The 10,093-nt window shown below is 37.0% G+C and overlaps 1 non-coding gene across 1 annotated transcript; it reads right to left on the bottom strand.

Annotated features, from left to right (window-relative positions):
* Nucleotides 1-1,936: 1,936 nt before the first annotated feature.
* LOC112799091 (small nucleolar RNA R71) lies at nt 1,937-2,044 on the bottom strand. The gene has a single exon (XR_003200676.1). It is a non-coding gene; the product is annotated as a small nucleolar RNA R71 (small nucleolar RNA).
* Nucleotides 2,045-10,093: the final 8,049 nt, after the last annotated feature.

The raw sequence follows: 10,093 nt of genomic DNA, 5'->3' as shown, positions 1-10,093 counted from the left end.
AAAAAAACCAAAAATATTTTGTGTTTCTTGTTTGAGTCTTGAGTCAAATTTTAAGTTTGGTGTCAATTGCATATTTTTAATTTTCTAAAATATTTTTTCGAAAATTCATGCATGTGTTCTTCATGATCTTCAAGTTGTTCTTGGTAAGTCTTCTTGCTTGATCTTCATATTTTCTTGTTTTGTGCATATGCATTTTTGCATTCATAGTGTCTAAACATGAGAAATTTCTAAGTTTGGTGTCTTCCATGTTTTTCTTTTCTTGAAAATTTTTCAAAAATAAATCTTGATATTCATCTTGATCTTCAAAGTGTTCTTGGTGTTCATCTTGACATTCATAGAGTTCTTGCATGCAACATTGGTTTTGATAAAAAATTTACATGTTTTGGGTCATATTTGTGTTTTTCTCTCTCATCATTAAAAATTCAAAAATACAAAATATCTTTCCCTTATTTCTCTCATGAATTTTCGAAATCTTTGGGTCGACTTAGTCAAAAAATTTTAAATAAGTTGTTTCTTGTTAGTCAAGTCAAGATTTCAATTTTACAAAAAAATCTTATCTTTTCAAATCTTTTTCAAAAATCAAATCTTTTTCATTTTTTTATTATTTTTTAAAATTTTAAAAGTTGATTTCAAAATATTTTTCTTAATTTTATTTTCTTAATTTTCGAAAACTTTACAAACAATTAATGTGATTGATTGAAAGGTTCAATCTTTAAATTCTAGAATCATATCTTTTAGATTCTTGTTAGTCAAGTAATCAATTTTAATTTGAAAAATCAAATCTTTCTAAATTTCTTTTTCAAATCTTTTTGAAAATAAATTTCAATCATATCTTTTTAATCATATCTTTTCAATCATATCTTTTCCAACATATCTTTTTCAATCATATCTTTTTCAAAATCAATTTCAAAATCTTTTCTAACTTCTTATCTTTTCAAAATTGATTTTCAAATCTTTTTCAATTAACTAATTGACTTTTTGTTTATTTTACTATTTCTTATCTTTTTCAAAACCACCTAACCACTTTTTTCTCTCTAATTTTTGAAATTTACCTTCATCTTTTTCAAAATTCTTTTTAATTAACTAATTGTTTTAAATTTTAATTTGATTCTTTTCTATAAATTCGAATTTTAACTTTAAATTAAAATAAAAACAAAAATAATTTGGTTTTCTCTTTAATTATTTTCAAAAACTCCTATCTCTCATCTCATTCTATTTATTTATTTAATCACTAACACTCTCCTCTTCTTATTATGATTCGAACCCTCTCTTCCTTTCTGTGTTCAAATTTTTCTCTTCTCCTTCTTCTATTCTTTTCTTCTTCTACTCAAATAAAGGAATCTCTATACTGTGACATAGAGGATTCCTCTTCTTTTCTGTTCTCTTCTTTTTCATATAAGCAGGAGCAAGGACAAGGACATTCTTGTTGAAGCAGATCCTGAACCTGAAAGGACTCTGAAGAAGAAGCTAAGAGAAGCTAAAACACAACACTCTAAAGAGGACTTTACTAAAATTTTCAAAAAAGAAGTAGAGATGGCCGAACCCAATAACAATGGTGGAGGTGCAAGGAAGATGTTTGGTGGCTTTACTGCACCAAATTCCAACTTCTATGGAAGAAGCATCTCAATCCCTGCCATTGGAGCAAACAATTTTGAGCTAAAGCCTCAATTAATTTCTCTGATGAAACAGAATTGTAAAGTTTTATGGACTTCCATCAAAAGATCATTTTCAGTTCTTAACTGAATTTTTGCAGATCTGTGATACTGTTAAGACCAATGGAGTTGATTCTGAGGTCTACAGGCTTATGCTTTTCCTTTTTGCTGTAAGAGACAGAGCTAGAATATGGTTGGACTCTCAACCTAAAGATAGCCTGAACTATTGGGATAAGCTGGTCATGACTTTCTTAGCCAAGTTCTTTCCTCCTCAAAAGCTGGGTAAGCTTAGAGTGGATGTTTAAACCTTCAGACAAAAAGAAGGTGAATCCCTCTATGAAGCTTGGGAGAGATATAAGCAACTGACTAAAAAGTGTTCTTCTGACATGCTTTCAGAATAGACCATCCTGGATATATTCTATGATGGTCTGTTTGAATTGTCTAAGATGTCATTGGACCATTCTGCAGGTAGATCTATTCACCTGAAGAAAACGCCTGCAGAAGCTCAGGAACTCATTGACATGGTTGCAAATAACCAGTTCATGTACACTTCTGAAAAGAATTCTGTGAATAATGGAATGCCTCCGAGGAAGAAAGTTCTTGAAATTGATGCTCTGAATGCCATATTGGCTCAGAACAAAATATTGACTCATCAGGTCAATATGATTTCTCAGAGTTTGAATGGATTGCAAAATACATCCAACAGTACTAAAGAAGCATCTTCTGAAGAAGAAGCTTATGATCCTGAGAACCCTGCTATGGCAGAGGTGAATTACATGGGTGAAGCCTATGAAAATACCTATAATCCCTCATGGAAAAATCATCCAAATTTCTCATGGAAGGATAAAAAAAAGCCTCAACAAGGCTTTAATAATGGTGGAAGAAACAGGTTTAGCAATAGCAAGCCTTTTCCATCATCTTCTCAGCAATAGACAGAGAATTCTAAGCAGAGTTCCCTCTAGCTTAGCAAATATAGTCTCTGATCTATCTAAGGCCACTCTAAGTTTCATGAATGAAACAAGGTCCTCCATTAGAAATTTAGAGGCACAAGTGGGCCAGCTGAGTAAAACAGTCACTGAAACTCCTCCTAGTACTCTCCGAAGCAATACAAAAGAGAACCCCAAAAGAGAGTGCAAGGCCATAACCTTACTTAGTGTGGCCGAATGCACAGAGGAGGAGGAGGACGTGAATCCCAGTGAGGAAGACCTCATGGGACGTCCTCTGGAGAAAAAAGAGTTCCCAATTGAGGAACCTAAGGAATCTGAGGCTCATCTAGAGACCATAGAGATTCCATTGAACCTCCTTTTATCATTCATGAGCTCTGATGACTATTCATCTTCTGAAGAAGATGAAGACATTGTTCAAGGGCAAGTTGCCCAGTATTAGGAGCAATCATGAAGCTGAATGCCAAGCTATTTGGTAATAAGACTTGGGAGGATGAGCCTCCATTGCTCATTAATGAACTGAATACATGGGTTCAGCACACTTTACCTCAAAAGAAACAGGATCCTGGTAAATTCCTAATTCCATGTACCATAGGCACCATGACCTTTGAGAAGGCTCTGTGTGACCTGGGGTCATGCATAAATTTAATGCCACTCTCTATAATGGAGAAACTGGGAATCTTTGAGGTACAGACTGCCAAATTCTCATTAGAGATGGCATACAACTATATGAAAAAGGCTTATGGACAGGTAGAGGACGTGCTAGTAAAGGTCAAAGGCCTTTACATCCCTGCTGATTTCATAATCCTAGACACTGGGAAGGATGAGGATGATTCCATTATCCTTGAAAGACCCTTCCTAGCCACAGCAAAGGCTGTGATTGACGTGGACAGAGGAGAGTTGGTCCTTCAATTGAATGAGGACTACCTTGTATTTAAAACTCAAGGATCTCCCTCTGCAACCATGGAGAGGAAGCATGAAAAGCTTCTCTCAATACAGAGTCAAACAAAGCCCCCACAGCCAAACTCTAAGTTTGGTGTTGGAAGGCCACAACCAAACTCTAAGTTTGGTGTTGAACCCCCACATTCAAACTCTAAGTTTAGTGCTGGGAAGTCCCAACAATGCTCTGAATATCTATGAGGCTCCATGAGAGCCCACTGTCAAGCTATTGACATTAAAGAAGCGCTTATTGGGAGGCAACCCAATTTTTATTTTTCTATGTTATTTCATGTTATTTTTTTAGGTTGATGATCATGTGGAGTCACAAAAATAATTGCAAAAATTAAAGAAAAATAAAAAACAGCATTAAAAATAGCACACCCTGGAGGAAACACTTAAACGCCAGTAAGGGTAGCAGAATGGGCGTTTAACGCCCAGTCTGGCACCATTCTGGGCGTTAAACGCCAGAAACAAGTACCAGACTGGCGTTAAATGCCAAAAAAGGCTACAATCTGGCGTTAAACGCCATAAATAAGTAGCAATCAGGCGTTAAACGCCAGGATTGCACAGTAAGGGCGTTTTGCACGCCTAAAAAGAGCAGGGATGAAATCCTTGACCCCTCAGGATCTGTGGACCCCACAGGATCCCCACCTACCCCACCTTTCTCTCTCTCTCACTCACCAATCAAATCATATCCTCTTCCCCATCACCTCTTCGCCAATCACCTCCATATCTCTTTCCCAAAAACCCCACCTACCTCACTTTCAAATTCAAATACTTCTCCCTCCTTCTCCTCTAGTTTACTTCTTCTTCCCCTTCTTTCTTTCTTCTTTTGCTCGAAGATGAGCAAACCTTTTAATTTTGGTGTGGTTAAAGCATTGCTTTTTTTTCCATAACCATTTATGGCACCTAAGGCCGGAGAAACCTCTAGAAAGAGGAAAGGGAAGGCAAAAGCTTCCACCTCTGAGTCATGGAAGATGGAAAGATTCATCTCAAAGGTCCATCAAGACCACTTCTATGAAGTTGTGGCCAAGAAAATGGTGATCCCTATACAATTCAGCTGGAATTGTCATAGAGGAAGACATCCTCATTGAAGAGGACAAGCCCATCACCAAGAAAAGGATTGAGCAAACATGAGAGCCCACTCATGGACCTCAACAAGTCAAGAAATCCATGAGATGCCTCAAGGGATACATTTTCCTCCACACAACTATTAGGAGCAACTAAGGATAGGAGCACCAAAATCACCAGGGATGGAGCAACAAAGGCAAGGAAAAGACATAGAGGAACTCAGGCATTCCATTAGATCTTCAAGAGGAAGACGCCACCCTCACTAATGTGGACTCATTCCTTAATCTCCTTGGCTATTTATTTTCTGTTTTTGGTTTTTGAGCTTTATTTTTGTCTATGTTTGTGTCTTCATTACATGATCATTTGTGTCAAGTGTCTATGTCTTAAAGCTATGAATAATTCCATAAATCCTTCACCTCTATTAAATGAAAAATGTGCCTAATTACAAAAGAACAAGAAGTACTTGGATTTCAAATTTTATCTTGAAATTAGTTTAATTATTTTGATGTGGTGGCAATACTTTTTGTTTTCTGAATGAATGCTTGAATAGTGCATATTTTTTATCTTGTTGTTTATGATTGTTAAAATTGTTGGCTCTTGAAAGAATGATGAACAAAGAAAAATGTTATTGATAATATGAAAAATCATGAAATTGATTCTTGAACAAGAAAAAGCAGTGAAAAAAAAAGAAAAAATAGCGAAAAAAAGAGAAAGAAAAAGAAAAAGCAAAGCAGAAAAAGCCAATAGCCCTTTAAACCAAAAAGCAAGGGTAAAAAGGATCCAAGGCTTTGAGCATTAATGGATAGGAGGGCCCAAGGAAATAAAATCTAGGCCTAAATGGCTAAATCAAGTTGTCCCTAACCATGTGCTTGTGGCATGAAGGTCCAAGTGAAAAGCTTGAGACTGAGTTGTTAAAGTCGTGATCCAAAGCAAAAAGAGTGTGCTTAAGAACTCTGGACACCTCTAACTGGGGACTTTAGCAAAGTTGAGTCATAATCTGAAAAGGTTCACCCAATTATGTGTCTGTGGCATTTATGTATCTGGTGGTAATACTAGAAATCAAAGTGCTTAGGGCCACAGCCAAGACTCATAAAGTAGCTGTGTTCAAAAATCAACATACTTAACTAGGAGAATCAATAACACTATCTAAAATTCTGAGTTCCTATAGATGCCAATCATTCTGAATTTCAAAGGATAAAGTGAGATGCCAAACCTATTAGGAAGCAAAAAGCTACTAGCCCTGCTCATCTAATCGGGACTAAGTTTCATTGATACTGTGGGATTCATTGTATATTCTCTTCTTTTTATCCTATTTTGTTTTCAGTTGCTTGTGGACAAGCAACAATTTAAGTTTGGTGTTGTGATGAGCGGATAATTTATACGCTTTTTGGCATTATTTTTGTATAGTTTTTGGTATGATTTAGTTAGTTTTTAGTATATTTTTATTAGTTTTTAAGCAAAATTCACATTTCTGGACTTTACTATGAGTTTTTGTATTTTTCTTTTATTTCAGGTATTTTTTGGCTGAAATTGAGGGACCTGAGCAAAAATTTGATTCAGAGGCTGAAGAAGGACTACTGATGCTGTTGGATTCTGACCTCTCTGCACTCAAAATGGAATTTCTCGAGTTACAGGTGTCCACATGACGCGCTCTCAACTGCGTTGGAAATTAGACATCCAGAGCTTTCCAGCAATATATAATAGTCCATATTTTTTCCGAGTTTAGATGATGCAAACTGGCGTTTAATGCAAGCCTTCTGACCTATTCTGGCGTTAAACGCCAGAAACAAGTTGCAAAGCAGAGTCAAACAAGTTCCAAGGAAGACCTCTACATGTGAAAGCTTCAATGCTCAGCCCAAGCACACACCAAGTGGGCTCAGAAGTGGATTTCTGCATCATTTACTCTTTTTTGTAACCCTAGTGACTAGTCTAGTATAAATAGGACTTTTTACTATTCTATTCGAAGTCTTTTGACCGGGTTTTTTTCCTTATTTTCGAATTCACATGATATTTGGGGAGGCTGGCCATTCGGCCATGCCTATGTTCTTATGTATTTTCAACGGTGGAGTTTCTACACACCACAGATTAAGGTGTGGAGCTCTGCTGTTCCTCGAGTATTAATGCAAAGTACTACTATTTTCTATTCAATTCATGCTTATTCTTATTCTAAGATATTCATTCGCACACAAGAACATGACGAATGTGATGATTATGTGACACTCATCACCATTCTCACTCATGAACGCGTGATTGACAACCACATCCGTTCTACTTGAAAACAAGCTTGAATGTGTATCTCTTGGATTCTTGGTCCAGGCATTTGATTGCCTCTCCTAATAACAGAGCCTTCAATTCCTTGCGATCAGAGTCTTCGGGGTATAAGCTAGAATCCATTGGCAGCATTCTTGAGATCCGGAAAGTCTAAACCTTGTCTGTGGTATTCCGAGTTGGATCCGGGAAGGGATGACTGTGACGAGCTTCAAACTCAAGTTTGAAGCTCGTCACAGTCATCCCTTCCCGGATCCAACTCGGAATACCACAGACAAGGTTTAGACTTTTCGGATCACAGAAATGCTGCCAATTGATTCTAGCTTATACCATGAAGACTCTGGATGCACGAATTCGAACACTCTGTTGTCAAGAGAGGTACTCAAATTCGTGAACCAGAAACCCAAGAGATACACATTCAATCTAAGATAGAACGGAGGTGGTTGTCAGGCAGGCGTTCATAAGTTGAGAATGGTGATGAGTGTCACAGATCATCATATTCATCATGTTTAAGTACGAATGAATATCTTAGAATGGAAACAAGCGTGATTGAATAGAAAACAGTGGTAATTGCGTTAATCCATCGAGACATAGCAGAGCTCCTCACCCCCAACAATGGAGTTTAGAGACTCATGCCGTAGAGATAGAATGTAAAACGTGAAAATGTCATGAGGTACAAAATAAATCTCTAAAAGTAGTTTTTATACTCAACTAGTAACCTAGGTTTACAGAAAATGCGTAAACTAAGATAGGTAGTGCAGAAATCCACTTCTGGGGCCCACTTGGTGTGTGCTGGGGCTGAGCATTGGATCTTTTACGTGCATAGGCTATTTCTGGAGTTAAATGCCAGCTTTGGTGCCAGTTTGGGCATTTAACTCCAACTTTTATGCCAGTTCTGGCGTTTTGACGCCAGAAAATAGCAGAGAGCTGGCGTTTTGACACCATTTTGCGTCATCAAAACTCGTGCAAAGTTTGGACTATTATATATTGCTGGAAAGCCCTGGAGTTCTGTAGCTCCAGAAAATCCACTTCGAGTGCAGGGAGGTCAGAATCCAATAGCATCTGCAGTCCTTTTTCAGCCTCTGAATCAGATTTTTGCTCAGGTCCCTCAATTTCAGCCAGAAAATACCTGAAATCACAGAAAAACACACAAACTCATAGTAAAGTCCAAAAATACGATTTTTGCACAAAAACTAATAAAAAATATACTAAAAAATGGCTAAATCCTACTAAAAATTATATGAAATTACCCCCAAAAAGCGTATAAAATATTCACTCATCACAACACCAAACTTAAACTATTGCTTGTCCTCAAGCAACTAGATGAATGAAATAGGAAAAGAAATAAAATCAAGAGGCAATAGCATCTCAGAGTTTACATGAAGCTCAAATTCTAATTAGATGAGCGGGACTAGTAGCTTTTTTGCTTCTGAATAGTTTTGGCATCTCCATTTATCCTTTGAAGTTCTGAATGACTGGCATCTATAGGAACTCAGAATTCAAATAGTGTTATTGATTCTCCTAGTTTAGCATTTTAATTCTTGAACACATCTATTTTATGAGTCTTGGCCGTGGCCCTAAGCATTATGTTTTCCAGTATTACCACCGGATACATAAATGCCACATACACATAACTGAGTGAACCTTTTTCAGATTGTGACTCAGCTTTGCTAAAGTCCCAGTTAGAGGTGTCTAGAGTTCTTAAGCACACTCTTTTTACGTTGGATCACGACTTTAACCACTCAGTCTCAAGTTTTTTCACTTGGACCTGCATGCCACAAGCACATGGTTAGGGACAGCTTGATTCAGCCGCTTAGGCCAGGATTTTATGCCTGTAGGCCCTCCTATCCATTGATGCTCAAAGCCTTGGATCCTCTTCACCCTTGCCTTTTGGTTTAAAGGGCTATTGGCTTTTTCTGCTTGCTTTCTTCTTTTTCTTTCTTTTATTTTTCGTTTTTTTTCAAGCTTTGTTCTTCACTGCTTTCTCTTGCTTCAAGAATAAATTCTATGATTTTTCTGATTATCAGCAACATTTCTCTTTTTTCATCATTCTTTCAAGACCAACAATTTTAACATTCATAAACTTCACTATCAAAATTTATGCACTATTCAAGCATTCATTCAGAGAACAAAAAGTATTGTCACCACATATAAATAATTTGAATTTTTCTTATTAAGAACTCGAAAATAAAATTGCTTCCTTATTCTAAAAATCTACTATTTTATTCATGTTTAATGATGATGAGAAAAATAAATTATAGCTTACTTGGGGATAAAATTAAAAATGAAAAATAAAGACACTAATTTACTACTATTCATATGACTCTTAAAATAGAGTTATCACTAAGTTAAGATTAGGACTCAACAACCTTTATTTTGGGAGGTGGATGCTCCTTCAATTTGTGGGGTGTCTGGCCCTTCAAGAGATAGCTTTTGGCGCTTCAGCTCCTATAGTTCACGCCCTTGCTTCTCATGTTCCTTAAGAAGCTTGCAGAGCATGCTATTTTGATATTGTTGTTCTTCTTTCATTTGATCCATGGCTTCTTGCAGCTTGGTGATAGATGCTTCTAAGCGGTTCCAGTAGTCAATCTATGGGATTTCTGGGAGGAACTCCTGCGCCCTCCTTTTGATGGGAATGTCTTGCACTTGTTGCCCTTCCATTGACTTTTTTGTGACTGGGAGATCAACTGAGATATACTCATCTATTTCCATCTTCACTCCAACATCTTTACATAGTAGAGAAATCAAGCTTGGGTAGGCCAATTTGGCTTCAGTGGAGTTCTTGTTTGCAATTGTATAAAGCTCACAAGAAATTAGATGATAAACTTCTACTTCGTTTCCCATCATGATGCAATGGATCATCACTGCTATTTTAACAGTGACCTCAGAGCGATTGCTGGTGGATAGTATGGAACGCCCAATAAAATCTAGCCAGGCTCTAGCAACTGGTTTGAGATCCTCTCTTGAGTTGAATTGGGTCATTCTTTGTGTTGGTTACCCACTTGGCTCCAGGGATGCATATGTCCTCTAGAACTTGGTCCAAGCGCTTATCTTGACTCACAATTCTCCTGTTAAAGAATTCCGGGTCATCTTGTAGTTGAGGCAGCTTGAAGATCTCTCTTATGCTGTCAAGGTGGAAGTAGATAATCCTCCCTCTGACCATAGTTTGAAAGGTATAGAAGGCGGTTCCAGACATTCTCTGTTTATCTGTTTGCCACA

Source organism: Arachis hypogaea, chromosome 4 (assembly GCF_003086295.3).
Source record: "Arachis hypogaea cultivar Tifrunner chromosome 4, arahy.Tifrunner.gnm2.J5K5, whole genome shotgun sequence".
In the NCBI taxonomy this organism is placed as follows: domain Eukaryota; kingdom Viridiplantae; phylum Streptophyta; class Magnoliopsida; order Fabales; family Fabaceae; genus Arachis; species Arachis hypogaea.
The sequence above is the reverse complement of the archived record's forward strand: the minus strand, read 5'-3'. Positions and strand labels throughout refer to the sequence as shown.